We start from the raw sequence: 16,038 nt of genomic DNA on the forward strand, positions 1-16,038 counted from the left end.
ATAATAACAAGCATAGTCTCCAACATCAATATAATACAAATCCCAATCTTCACAATACATAGCCTCCAATCACATGGTAGTGCAAGTCAAATACCAAGATCATCCCATCATTAAGTAATCATCATATGATCAATCCCTAAGAAACACTTGTTCAATGTATAGTAACTAACATGCATTACAATGTACAACACAAGCTAAGATCACTTTTATACTCTTTTAATAGTAGATCCATTGGAACTTAACCTTTTTCTGAGTTAACTTAGTCAATGAAGAGGCTATGGATGAAAATCCTTCCACAAACCTTTTGTAATAACCTGCTAGACCCAAGAAACTTCTGATATCTGTAGCAGAGGTAGGTCTGGGCCATTGTTTCACTGCTTCTATCTTCTGGGAATCTACTCAAATTCCTTCACTAGACACAACATGCCCAAGGAAGGCAACTGATTGTAACCAAAACTCACACTTGTTAAATTTTGCATATAACTGGCGATCTTTGAGAGGTTGGAGAACAACTCTCAAATGACTTGCATGTTCTTCCTCATTCCTAGAGTAAATGAGGATATCATCAATAAAGACGATAACGAATAAGTCCAAGTACTGCTTGAACACTCTGTTCATCAAATCCATGAAAGCTGCATGAGCATTGGTTAGTCCAAATGACATAACTACAAATTCGTAATGACCATACCGAGTTCTGAAGGTTGTCTTCGAAATGTCACTATCTCTGACTCTAAGCTGATGATAACCTGATCTGAGGTCTATCTTTGAGAAATGACTAGCACCCTAAAGTTGGTCAAACAAGTCATCAATCCTGGGGATGGGATACTTATTCTTGATTGTGACTTTGTTCAACTGCCTATAGTCAATACACATTCTGAGAGAACCATCTTTCTTCTTCACGAACAACACTGGTGCACCCCATGGGGAAATACTGGGTCTGATGAAACCCTTATCTAGAAGGTCTTTCAACTGTTCTTTCAATTCCTTAAGCTTAGCTGGAGCCATTCTGTAAGGAGAGATAGAGATAGGTTGGGTATCTGGAAGGAGATCAATTCCAAAGTCTATTTCCCTTTCGGGAGGAACTCCAGAAAGATCTTCTGGAAACACTTCTGGAAACTCACTGACTACAGGAACTGACTCAAGAGTTAGGGATTCGGAACTAGAATCCTTAACCCGAACTAGATGATAGAGATAACCCTTAGAGATCATCTTTCTGGCCTTAAGGTAAGAAATGAATCGACCCATAGGCGCTAAGCTACTACCCTTCCATTCTAGGATTGGTTCATCTGGAAACTGAAAACGAACAATCCTAGTTCTACAATCGACTGAGGCATAACATGAATGTAACCAATCCATGCCTAGAATGACATCGAAGTCTACCATTTCTAACTCTACAAGATCTGTTGAGGTGACTTTCTGAGAGACTGTGACAGGGCAATTTCTGTATACCCGTCTTGCTATAACTGGGTCACCGACTGGAGTAGAGACTGAGAAGGGTTCTGAAAGAGTTTCTGGGCTAACACTGAATTGGATTGCTATGTAAGGAGTTACAAGAGGCAAAGTAGCCCCTGAATCTTTCCATTAAGTGAACCATACGTGAGCCACATCCTTAAGCTGGTAGGATGCCAACTCAACCCTACCATTACTAGTCACTTACATCACTCCAAAGATCTTCTTGTCCTCATCAATGAAGTTTTGTGGGTCTTCACCAACTTGTGACCCTAAAACTTAGGTGGATTCATCCTTATAAATATCTCAAACTCTAGCTGCCACTGATACACCATTTCTATTAGTAGGAATTGGAACCTGCTGATTGTTCTTGTTGGTCATACTCTGAGCCAATAGTTGGATCGCATTCTGAAACTCTTCATTCTTAACCTCATGGTCTGGGACTAGAGGAATTGCGTTAGCATTCCTGGCGTTAGCTCTACGGGGAGGCATGATCTTAAGCGCATAACGATGGATTAGAAAGGAGATCATACCAACGCACGATAGAATATCAAGAAAGTGAAGTTTTCCTAAAACACTTCATAGACTCCCTCTCATTAGATGTGGTGCACTTCACACCCATGAAAATGACTCTACTTAGTGCGGCTTTTCAGACATCCTAGGACACTTAAACCTAGTGCTCTGATACCAAGTTTGTCACGCCCCGAGCTACCCCCAAGACGCGGACACGGGACCTAGGACCACAAATGATCCCAAGCTAACCCTGCTGGCATGATTATGAGCATACTAAAGATAATAAACTGATGCGGAAGCTAATTCATAAATAAATCTGAAAAGATGGGGAATACACATATACTATAACTGAATATATCAAATCTGAGAGTTTAATACAAAAGAAATATCAAACTCAAAACACTAAGCTGAATCTAACTATGTCTGAAATAAGCCTCTAAACTTACTAGAAATGTTGGGACATGCCCCAACTAGATCTAGCAAAACTGAAACTAAAGACTAAAAGCGATAAAGATAAACATGTCACTAGTCCTCGAAGAATGAGGACTCACCACTGATGCTGCTGAACTAAAGATCGAGAACCGATCTAAGCGTGATCTGTATCGTAGAACATGAACCTACATCACGAGAAGATGTAGCGCACGTATGCGTCAGTACTTGAAAGGTACTGAGCAGGCAGGATAGAGTAAAGCTGAAAGAACATATAACTGAACAAAGCAATGAAATAATCTGAACATGATATAGATACTGAATATTGAGCTAACTGAATGCAATGACCAATTTATAACATGCTGACTGAATACTGAATGTACTGATAAATGGTCAATGCAATAGAATCTGACTGAACTGTGGGAGCTACTAATAACTGACATAAAACCACATGAGCTAAATGTGGAGTCCGATGTATACGCCCCATCGAGAGAACCCAATATACCCTGCCAGAGGTATAGAGGCATGCTGGTGTGATCACTAAACGGATGTTGCCCACAGAGGGGACTTACACCTACGTGGCTCGTAGTTCTGGGACTATATGGGTACGCTGAAACCCTAGTCCAACTCGGTATTATGCTACTCCCAATGAATTAAGTGGTTAACTGGTTATGACTGAATTTCTGTAAATACTAGATAGCTCGAAACTGAACATGCAAACTGAGAATGCAACAATTAATCTGATAATGATGCATTCATAAACTGAGGCATGTATAACTGAATATATTATGACTGAAATACTGAATAACTCAAAATACTGGCATGTAGATACTCATACTTGAAAACCCCTTTTTGAAAACAATTCAACATCATATTATACTATGATCATTGATGACTTGGGAGGTCATACTGCATAAACATTGATGGTATATCCAGATACCATACTATTCATGCATTGATGACCTACTCAATTGTCATACTAATCATGTTTTAGAAGCTCTTTCTCAAAACTCATCTTAACTTTCTCAAAAACTCAGTTTAAAACTCAAGTGTTGTCTTAAAGAAAAGCTTCTCATGATTTATAACTCAAAATAGGGTTTATGCTGAAATATACTGATAATGTGGCATAAAATTGGAGCATGTATATCTGAATAACTGAAATATCTGACCTAGCATATGTAATTCAAGAACTAATGAAATACATAGCTAGGGTTCTGAAATTTATGTAAGAAACTGAGCAATAACATGATAATCTGATTTGGAACATTTAAATAACTAATTCATGATGATCTGTTGAAATTCTAGAAACCCTAGGTTTGTTCATAATCATGGAATCAAGAATCTGACTGAATTCTAGGGACCTAATGGGCGAAAGGAACCCACTAGTGAAATCCCACATACCTGGTGACGAATTCCACAGAGAAATCTTTCGATTTCGGGGCTGGAATTGATGGAACCTTATTGCGTTCTTGAACTAGGGTTCTTGACCTTTTTCTCCTCTCTTGCTTCTAATTTTCTAAGTTTGATTAATGATTTTGACTAAGGTAAGTTCTAGTTATGTTTCTAGGCTTAAACTGATTAAAACCTCATGATTTAGGGTCTAAACGACGTATCTTAGGGGTTAAATGAAATAGGAAAAGACCAAAAGACCCCTGAATTAGCTGCTGTCGGAGTGACTGACGGACGGGACTGACGATCCGTCAATCAATCGACGGTCCGTCGATTGGGTCCGTAGGTCGAGTCTGCCCGATAGGGTTTCACTAAAACGGAAATAACTTTTTACTCGGAGGTCGAAATTTAGCAAACTTGGTGGCGTTGGAAAGATAATTCAATTATATATCTAAACATAGGTCATGGGACACATAATTCATTTTGTGCTAAGAGTTATGACCATCTGAAGTTGACCCATCAATATTTTTCAGCTAACCTGCTGACCCTCATCTACGGTCAGACCTACGGACCGTGGATTGAATGACGGTCCGTGCTGGTCGACCGTACTTTGTGTCAGAGGCTAGGTAAGGGAAGTCTCGATCCACGGACACAGACCACGGACCGTGGTCTGATCTACGGACCGTGAGTCTGTCCGTGAGTTGGGACTTAGCCAAATTTTCTGACTGAGTTCTGGGGAAGTTTTCTGTCACGAACCACGGACCTGCAGGACGGACCGTGAGTCCATCTACGGTCCGTGGATGGTGTCCGTGAGTGCCACCTGTAACACCAGAAATCTGAAATCTCTATTTTCGGACACGGGGTGTTACATACTTCATCCTTAGACCTCATTATAATAAATAGTCACAATTAAGGATATAGTCATGTACATTACTTGAATTATAAGGAAAGTCATGCATAACAACTATCCAATCAATATACATGCATGTATTCAAATCTCATCAAAATGCAAAGGAACCATCATATAACATCCTATTAAGCCTACTTGTGCAATGTAAAAGTGAAGTCTCATACCCCTACTCCTACTAAAGAAAGCTCATTAAGAAGTCATAGCATAGTTCATATTTCATTCATTATCTTTATTATATAGGGAAAAGTAGCCTTAACCGACATAGACCATGTGAGCTACATGAAATCCGATGTCGTGTAAACCCACATCGAGAAAGGTGTCCTACTTGCCTAAGGTAGGACTAAAATGTCTAGCTATAAGGTGGATCCACTATCTAAGGTCCTATGTTGGCACATAGTTATAGGATAGGGAGATTGCTTCTAGAAATCCACCCTATTGCATTGGCGGAGGGACTTTTATCTCATGAGTTCCCTAGTGGATGACCCTCCCTATTGCATTGGCGGAAGGGCCCTTCTCTCATTGTCCATATCCATTTGGTGCTAAGCAATATTTCCCAAATTATACGTCATTAGTCTTGAATTGTATTTACAAGTGTGAAAGAGTTCTCTACCCTTCGATCAATACAATTCATAATATAGCTCATTGATCCATTAAAGTGAGAATGTACTTTCAACTTTAGAATCATAATTAGTATGTGAGAATAACTTTCACACCAAGATCATGTGTTCTCATGATATTAGACTTTCAATCAACACAATAGGATCAACATGGTTTATGTACATTTCATGCATAATAATGAGTAAAGGTGCATATGAGAACTATATTTTCAATTAACACCATTTGATTACATCATAACCATGTTTATGCATGAAGTGTATGTGTGTGTAATTGTCCTTGCACAACCCAACAACAACACTATCATCATCCGAGACAATTCATATAATATCAAGTGTAAGGGTAGGGGAAGAACATCCTTTCAACAATACCAACTTTACACATTAGTCATAGGAGAATTACTTTCTAAGTGAATCAATAGTTTATACACATCTTGCATTCATGCACAAACCTTCACAATATGCCCTTCAAGGGCTATGGATTAACTTATCCCAACATATAGCAATAGCACAATAGATGATCCAACAACTCATCAATACATTAATCACATCATGATTGGCACATTATACTTCAAGTATTCATCAACATGCACATAATATCATGATCAAGTCAATTCATGTCTAGAAGCATTTCCCTAAACCAATTCAAGTCTAGGTGTTCTAATCTAAGGCATTACATGAAGAAACTCATCATTCTTGGAGGATCACCTTTAAACTTTCAATTTGTCTCTTTCATGACACAACCCTAGACTATATCAATTCACCTTAGAAATCTTAGGTTAATCAAGTATACATGTAGAATCATACTTAGTCATATCTAGGGTTTGTAGGGAAGATGAGCCTTATCTCAACACCACAAAACACATGACAAGTAAGCACCTCCACCTTTCAAGTGGATCAACAATTCATACATAGGATACATGATAAGTAAACACCTCCACCATAAGTGGATCAACAATTCATAACTAGAATACCTATCACATGGAATTCCTTCATTCATGGCCCTCAAGGCTATCATCAATATTCGACCCTACTTCTTGAAATTAGAACATTATATATGGTAAAATCATGATATAATAACCAATTCAAAGTAAACTTATTAGATTATCAACCTACATTCATCAATCAAGCCATACAAGGGTTTATAATTGAGGAAGAAGGGGAAAACATGGGTCATAAGGGGATTTTGTTCATAAACCAACAATACACCATGAATACACCCACAAATTATCATATCTAAACATAAACAATCACAATTAAACAATTGAAACGTTTTTAGAAGGTGACCCATGCTATTGATTGAAAACCTAGAAATTGGGGAATTTGAAAACATAGTTGAAGGGGCATCTTAGTGATAGCTAACCAAGAATGAAGAACTCCCATACCTTAGGTGTAGAATCCTTTCAAAATCCTATGAAAAATCTTCCATCTTCAATCCCTAGATTGATCTCTTCTTGGTTCTTCAATGGAGGTTCTAGAGAGAAGATTCTTGGAGGGAAAGGTAGTTGGGTTTTTGATTTAGGGTCTTTAGTTGAATGAGTTAAAGTGATTAGTTTAGGGTCCATTAAACTTATATAGGAGGTAATTTAACTAATTAACCGACCTATATTAACCCCTAATCAATTAAATAATTCCCAAACACCTAACTTAAACTAAAAATCTGTAAAAATTGGCAGCATTCACGCTCACCCATCCATGGACCGTGGATGGGTCTACTGGATGTCAATCACCTCCGTGGTTGGGGTCTGAGCTTCATTTGCAGGGATGTTTCAGGCCTTGACCCACACCCATGACCTATGGGGCGTCACGCAACCTACTGGCCGTGAATGGCTATTCGTATGTCACAAGAAACTGTTTTTGGGGGGCGCTGTTTTGTAATGTGCTGAAGGCTTAGTTTAGGGGGTCTATTAACTACTTATAGTAGGTTAATTAACTAACTAACCATCCATGCTAACCCCTAAACTAAGTACTGACTTAACCTCCTAAGCTCTAACTAAAAGTTGTCAAAATGCAGTCCAACCCACGCCCACCTTCCATGGACCGTGGATCAATCCACTAGCCGTGGTTGGCTTCTGTGGTTTGGGAATGTGGCTCTAAATGTTGCAGGCTTCAAGTAAAACTAAGTATGGACCTACTCCCTTCATCTATGAACTGTGGTCTGGTCTACTGGACGTGGAAAACATTTGTAGGTCACCACTTAGGTGATCAAACCTTGCTGTCTATGCAGCTTTGGGGGACTGTTTTGTGGTCCTCCTCAAGGACCCCTCGAGTGGTCTTTGGGGATTCGTACTCGGACGTTTAACCCCTAAACATAAAGTTCTAAGTATGAGAGTCACTTCTACAAGTTTTCACCCTCATACAACACTCTAAACTTCAACGACAAGGTTCTTAGAACTCACTATTTCAACTTACTAGTTTCCGGATGTTTTGGTCGTTTCTTGACGTTTGACCTCCAAACTCCTAAATCTAAACTTGAAAAGCCATATTACATCATTTGATCAAGTTTACAACTTTGACTCACATGTGAGGCTCTAGTTTCATCTGCTAGATTACGCCAAGCTTTCGTTAGGTCTTACTAGTTTCTACGGGGTGTTACACTAATGAAAGTATCTAGTATCTTACAAAAGTTGTATCATGATATAAAATATTTAAATTTTTCAATAATAAAAATTAATAGATGAATAAAATGTAAAGTATTATTTATAGAATCATTAATTTGATTTAAGATCATTTTATGATCAATCACTATTTTCTTATCTATTTTTATATAACTAGTAAGGAGTGTATCTTGTGACATAAAGAAAAATTATATGGAACAATACATAGAGACGAAATATGTTCATGCTATATTCACTCTAGTTTTTCATTTGATTTAAATCTCTTGCCACCAACACTTTACTTTCTCCGTTCATTTTTACGTACATATCTATTAAAAGTAATTATTATTATGGCTATGTTATCATATTATAAGTGAAAGTGAAAATCTATTTTTGAAATAGTGAATTTAATATCAAAACTAATAATTCAATGGACTACGTTGATACCCATTGTTTTAGAAAAATTAGGAAGAAATTCCTCTGTTTGAGGGAAAAGAATAAAAAATAAGAAAACAAAGAAGAAATATCTTACTCAAATAATAAGCCTTTTTTCATATTTGTTTAATATTATTGTCTCTCCCACAACTTTTCGTCACTATTAACTCATGAAAATGGTAAGAAAAATACGAGTGTGAATTGATAAATGATTTGCTACAATTTTTTCACCAACTTTTTCTTATGAGGTACCTCGAATTTCGTTGAATTTCGAACTTAATCATTTTTTGCAAATAACACTCGAGATTTTTTAAGAAGAAGAGGAATAGAGAACTTAAAGAAATTGTTGTTTAAAAGTGTGAGGAAACCCCTCTTTTTATAGCTACCAAATAGTAATATGAATAGGTGTTAATTGTGCCTTATCCGAAAAGTCACAACCTTTCGAAAAAGTCACTACTTATCGGGAAAGTCACATCCTTTTGAAAAAGGCACAACTCATCAGAAAATGCACAACCCTTTGGAAAAGTCACAACCCTTTGAAAAAATCATAACCCTTCAGAAAAGTCACAACTCATTGAAAAAGTCACAACCCATAAAAACATGTCACAACCCTTTGGAAAAGTCACAATCCAATTTGAAAAAGTATCTACTTTCAATATAATAAAATTAATTAAATTGATAAATAAAATAAATTGAGTATTTTTAATTGGGGGTATTATACTAATTCAACATTTAAGTTTGAGAGTTCATGCTTTTAAGGTAGTATATAATATAATATAATATATATATATTGATGCTAATTTTTATTTTTAATATATAGGGGGAGTATATCAGTACCTGAACTGCCCATTCAAATTTAGACAGAAAAAGTGGTAGGGGGGACACACAAGGGAAGAGTCTATGGTCGAGGCTCTCGAAACGATGTACGACTACTCCTATCAGACTTAGAAGGTATTGGATCGTCACGTCAAGTTGAGGCACTTGAAGGTGTTCAGATTGCTGCTATGTAGGTACAAATAGCAAAACTTATTGCAACACTGGAAGAGTCTAAGCAAAGAAGAGTAGCTAAACAAAAAGGCATGAGTGCGACCGTTCAGCAAATCAAAGAACAAGTGTTGAACCTCGCTCGTTGACCTACCGCTACATCGTCCCCTGCCGAGGGCACCAACAACGAGAGTGAGGAGGAGGATAATTATATAGATCGCACTCCTTGATTAGCTTCTATAGCTTTAGTTTATGAACTTTTTTAAAAGAAAATTGAAACGAATTTCGAAAGACTTTATAAGTTTTTGAATTGTGATTTAGATATTTGCGGGTCCTTGCCGCTACATGAGTGTTAGCTCATGCTCAAAACTCCTCTGACACGTGTCATGACCCGAGCCTACACCCTGGACGTGGCCGGCACTCGAGACTCGAGAACCATTGTTGGTCCCAAAGCGAAGCCCCATCCTGGTTGACTACAAGCGGAAGACTAACTTAAGCATCCAAAGCTTAAAACAAAATAAAATTCATGAAAACTTAAATACAAAGCTTGAACTTATAATAAAACTCTGAATAATATACTATACTCGCCAAAAATAGGCAACTTAAATCTTTAAAACATTTAATACTGAAACTCTACTGTCTATCTATGAAGCCTCTAAATGACAAAGATGGAAGTCGGGACAAAACCCACGGCATCCTGACAAAAGTGAAAAGTAAGTGAAATCCTCCGGAAGCAAGAAGGCTCACCATAGCTACCTTGAACTCCATGTGGTATCAACGAAGCTCCTATTGATGATCCTGAATGCCTGAATCTGCATCATGAAATAATGCAGGCCAAATTGCTCAGTACATGGAATGTATGAGCATGTAAGGGGAATTCTAAAGCATAAACATAAGTTTGAACTTGATAAAAAGGAAACATACTTACCTCTTTTCAAACTTACTCAACTCAAGGAATACTCAAGGATATTCAAAACTACTCAACTTACTCAACTCAGAAGTACTCAAGGATAAGATAATCAACTCAGAGATTAGATACTCAACTCAAAGATATGATACTCGACTCTGGGTACTAAACTCTAGATACTCAGCTCAATATAAAGCAACAATATACATGTAATATATGGAAAGCTTATAAAATAGTAGAAATCAACTCAGTGTATTAAAGAATACAATAACAACTCAATTTATATATAATAAAATATAATATAACTCTGTGGGAGTTTCTCTAACCGACAACCACAACTATAAGCCTAAGTATATATGATACAGCGTCTTGCCCACTCTGCCAGAACTGTCCTATACTTCGTCGTCATATAGAACACCTTAACTAAGTGGATCCACTAGTCTATGCTAAAAATCACTAAGGATTCATCTAAAAAGTATGATTTTTTTTTACCCATGATGGCTACATGGTTTATGGAGACTTGAGTTATCTGAACTTGTCCCCATATCAGTGCTCAATACTACTCCCAAAATATACTAGCCATATGTTTAAAAACATAACTTTTTTGTGGTTTGAGATAATTACTCAAAAATCTATCTCTTAAAAGAGATGGTACTCAAACTGCTCAAAACTCTTTTGAAAATCTCAGTCTCCTCTTATCTTAAATGTGAAAACACTTACTCTTGGGAATACTTAGTTCTCATATATCATTTTAAAGAAAATGAACTCAACTCTGCTCTTTCTCAAAAACATTTTCAAAATCATATTATAATATGACCATTGATAACTCGGGAAGTCATACTGCATAAACATTGATGATATATCTATACCATATTGCTCATACATTGATGGCATACTCAATTGTCATACTAATCATGTTTTAGAAAACTCTTTTCTCAAAACTCATATTTACTTTCTCAAAACTCATTATAAGAACTCAATTTTTGTCTGTGAAAAGTTTTTCAAAATTTATAACTCAAATCATAGGTTTCATGCGGAATTATGGACATGAATGACTCGACTCAAGAATGTTAATGATATCTCTCATCTCAAGACTGCTCGACTCATAGGGTTCATGCGGAATTTTGGACATGAACTATTCAACTCAAGGAACTTCATGGGTAACATTTAGTAGTCCCATAAGTAGGAATATAATCTCAAAAGTATTAGGAACTCAATGCTCAAAGACTTAGAACTTGAAGATACTACTTCGCAAAAAAATACTCAACTGATGGAGTTCATGCGGTATTTATGGGCATGAACGACTCGACTCAAGGGTCTAAATAACAATATGGAACTCAAGAATACGACTCTTCTCATTCTCATACTTACTTCCTCAAAACTTAGCTCAAATCGATAGTTGATCTCAAAGGATTTACAATTGAACTCAAAGATTTTCTTGAACTCTACTCTTAACTCTTTCTTGAATTTGAATTATGAATTCAAGAGTTATGATTCATGATATGAAGGATCTCAATAACAATATAGCAATTCGATAATTAGGAATAGAACTTTTTAAAGAAACATGAACTCAAGAACTCAAAATCAACTTATCTCAAGAATACTCAAATCTAGGGAAAGTATCCTAGATTACTCTTTTACTGATCTGAAAGTAGATTAGGGCGTGAGGACGAACTAGTCCAACATTATATGATAGCCTTATATACTTGAAAGAACAAGGTTCTTGAAGAATCTTGAAAAATCTTGAAGAAAAACTTGATTAGAAGACTTGAAACCCTAGCTTGAAGGTAAACGATCAAGAAAACATTTCTTGAGATTCTTGAATTAGTTTCTTGAAATCTCTATGGCCAAAATTTATTATTTTCATTACTGATTCATAATTGTATGGAACTTGAGTTAGAAAGAATGGAATCTTGGAGAAAAACTCACCTTGAAGAAGAATCTTGAAAAAGATTGAAAGAATCTTGAATGGGGTCTTGTACTTTGATTTTTCCTTAGGATTTTGTCTTAGGGTTTGAGATAGAAGAGAATGATGAATTAAAATATGAAAATCTGATTGTTTTGAGCCTTTTATTAGTCAAGAAATTCGTTTAGGATTTTCTTGGATGTAAAAAAACAAAAACAACCCTTTTTAATATTTCCCCGTCGGCTAATTCGTAACAACATTGTATAGGTTACTAAAATAGTCATAACTTTTTACGAAGAAATTGGATTGACATGAAATTGGTGGCGTTGGAAAGTAAATTCAAGTACCTTTAATTTAATAGGTTATGTCTCACGTAAATCTTTATATTCTAAGAGATATAGTCGTTTGAAGTTGACCCAGGTAGAATCTTACATCAAAACATAATCGGTAAGGAAACTTCAAGAACACTTATCAAGAACTCATCAAGAAATTAGATTGCTCAATATTTATGGATCGATTCGCAAGAGAACCTCATGACTGGCGTGTGGGTGAATGAACCAACACTATGGAAGCTTACATACCTCAAAGAATTAGGTTCTTGGCGAAATCTTGAATTTCTTGAACGAACGCTTAAAACTTTGAATTTTTTTCTCCTCTTGAATCTTCTCTCTAAAAACCTAAATGCTTTTGGGGATGAATGAAACTAATTCTAATCAATTTAGACTCCTAAAATTTTACTAAAAATGCTTAAATTCGATTGGGTAAGGAAAAGACCAAAATACCCCTCATATTTTCAGACAACTTTTCTTAATTGGCAGCTCGACTTCAAACGGGCATATCTCCCTCATCCGACCTCAACTTAGCAAACTTGGTGGCATTAGAAATATAATTCGAAGACCTTTCATTAACTATATTGTATGTCATCTAACTTATCTTGTACTGAGAGTTATGGTCATTTGAAGTTGACCCAAAACTCATAATTTAAGCATAACTTGCAAAATTTCAGATTTTATTATTTCCAATTTAGTTCTTTTTGGAACTCAAGGTTATACATCTAGTGACCTTAACACTTAATAAACTTTTAATTCCTTGATAAAATCTCACTCACTACGAAGAACGGTTCGAGTCTTAGTTCGAATTTTTTTTGGGGTGTTACAACACGAGTTCTAGTCGTTGCGCTGCAGTCCGTTTTCTGGCCTCATGTTTTGAAGATTAATTTAAGTTTGTTATTTTATATCTTGTGTGGGATGTTTATTATGTATTTTTTTTATTGGGCTAAATTAATTTGATTCGAATTGAATTTAATTTACGGGTGGGCAGCAGAAGCAGAAAAAGCGACGGACAGGGTGGTTTTGTCCGTCACTTTTGTGCATTTTTTTCTAAAAAAACAAGAAAAGTGACGGAAAGAGTCCTTTAGTCCGTCGCTTTTTTGGGTTTTTCAAAATTTAATTTCCAGAAAAGCGACGAACGGCATCTCCTTGTCCGTCACTTTTCAAGATTTAAAAATATTATAAAATTAAAAATAAGCAACATAATTTGTCGCTTTTTGGAAATTAAAAAAATTACAAATATAAAAAAAGTGACGGACTTATTCAAAATATTTTCTTGAAAAAAAATCAGAAAGCGACGCATTCCGTCGCTTTTTGAAAAACGTCAAGCCAAAAAGTGGCGAACTTGACTGCGTCGCTTTTCCGCCGATTTTGACCAAAAAAGCGACGCAGTCTGTCGCTATTGGGCATCGTTTTTTGGCAGTTTTTTAGTAGTGTCTATTACACTTGAGCTTTCTCCTTGTTGTAATATGTAGCTTGTTTTTGGTCAACAAACAATTAACATAACACATAATCGAACCCAAATGGCCTAAATACACCCCGATTAGAAAAAGCCCATGCCAAAATCATGATCATCCCACTCAATTTAGGGCTTTCCCACAATTTATTCACCTAAAACTACTGATTCCATGGTTACATTAATGAATTACGATAAATAAATTAAGAACAAATATTTTTATAAACAACCCAGGATCTTACACTCCAAAATTCTCATAAACTCAAATTTTCCTACCTTAGGATGAACCCAAACCCTCCCCTAGGGCCAAAAATACCGCATCTAATACTTAGAAATCAAAGTACCAAATTGGGGAAATGAATTACCTACCTTTACGAGGTCCCTGATGAAAAACCCGCTGAATTTCACCCTATGTTGCCCTTGATTTTTCCCAAAATGTGATTGTAGAATAATGAGCGGTTTTGGAGAATTTTTTGCATTAACTATGACTAACCTCGCTATTGCGGTTCAATTCCGCTAATAGTGGTGGCTTTGTAGCAGGACTTTTTGCTATAGCGGGAATTAATTCCACCATTATAGCGGTGTGTACCTGCTATGGTGGCTTACATGCACAGAAACTCGAAATCTCCCAAAAATGTCTATTTCGCAACACACCTTCAAACTTTGACGTTTCAAACCAATCACTTCACGTTAAGTTAAGTATCAAAAGTTCTACTCACCTGAATTCACTTAAGAAAAGTCCTTGAACTCCTTAGCATCGTCTTAGCCAATAGAAAAACAAACTCAAGCTTAGACATTTACCCAATCCTTCCCCGAATTTCCCTAGATCTCGCCTTGCTCATATTCATCTGAATTTCTCCTAGCCTGAAATTTTTAACGCACTACTCCAAAGGTTTTCTTGTCCGAGTTCTTTCATTAACCATTCCTCCATAACGATGAGGGAGGTCATTACTAATTAAGATTCAAATATTTATTCAGTGTTAAAAATAAGATCAAACAAAATTATTAGACCTTAGTTTAATTGGACATGCCGTTAAATAATTGAAAACAATTGTGTTATTTTTAATCTTAGACTACACATATGAACATAGCAAAAATATCTTTGAATTTTATAGTGTAAAAAATATCATATTATTTTTGTGGAGGTTTTTTGAAAATCTCAATTGGTTTATAAAACAGACAAGGGCCTAAAATGCCTCTCAACTATTCTGATTGGTAAAAATTACACCCTCCATCCACCTTTCGGCTCCCAAATTCCCCCGACGTCAATCTTTGGGCTCAAAAATACCCTTGATATTAACCATTTGGCTCATATTATTTTTAACAGCTCCCCTAAAGTAAAATCATTACATATTTATTTATCATGTTGCCTAATCTGATTGGTCCAAATTTAAGCTCTTCTCAAATAAATAATAAAAAACCACATATAATTCATATTTTGACCAATATGCTTGAAAATAATATTCAAAAGATTATTAATTTTATGATATCTCTCTATTGACCTATTTTAAATCAATACTCAATTTATTATAACCCAACTCATAACTTGAAATTTATCTAAAATTCGTGTTTGAATGTCCATCTAAAAAATGAATATTATTTTTATAAGTATAAAATTTTCTATTAATTATCCAATTGTCTTGTTTATTCCCTCTTTTTATTATTTTTTAATCTCTTATTCTTGATTAGGATATCGGAGACTCAAACTTGAAATGAACTTACATGTTCATATTCTTTTAATTTATATCGTCATCACGGTGGGGTAGGGGTGGGAATAAGAGTAGATTATTTTGAATTTTGGGTACACACAAGAGAAAAAATGCTATTTAATTATGTTCTATTGAACTATATGAACGTCCTCATTATTTTCCTTCTTTTTTCTCCCTTGTTTTGTTGAAAATAAAAAATCAAAATTTAAATGGTGGAAAAGATCCAAGAAGAAAAAAGAGTGGCAGAGAGAGAAAGTGGGAGAGGGGGAGGTGATTTTACTATGAAACTCAAAATTAAGTCAATCATATAACCTCATATATTAAATAAATTATTTTAATGAAAAATGACCTAAAATATCCTTAAACTATGAAATTTGGTAAAATATTTCTCTCACATCCACCTTATGAGTG

The sequence above is a fragment of the Solanum verrucosum genome, unplaced genomic scaffold (genome assembly GCF_900185275.1).
Source record: "Solanum verrucosum unplaced genomic scaffold, falcon-dt-bn FXZP01000134.1, whole genome shotgun sequence".
In the NCBI taxonomy this organism is placed as follows: domain Eukaryota; kingdom Viridiplantae; phylum Streptophyta; class Magnoliopsida; order Solanales; family Solanaceae; genus Solanum; species Solanum verrucosum.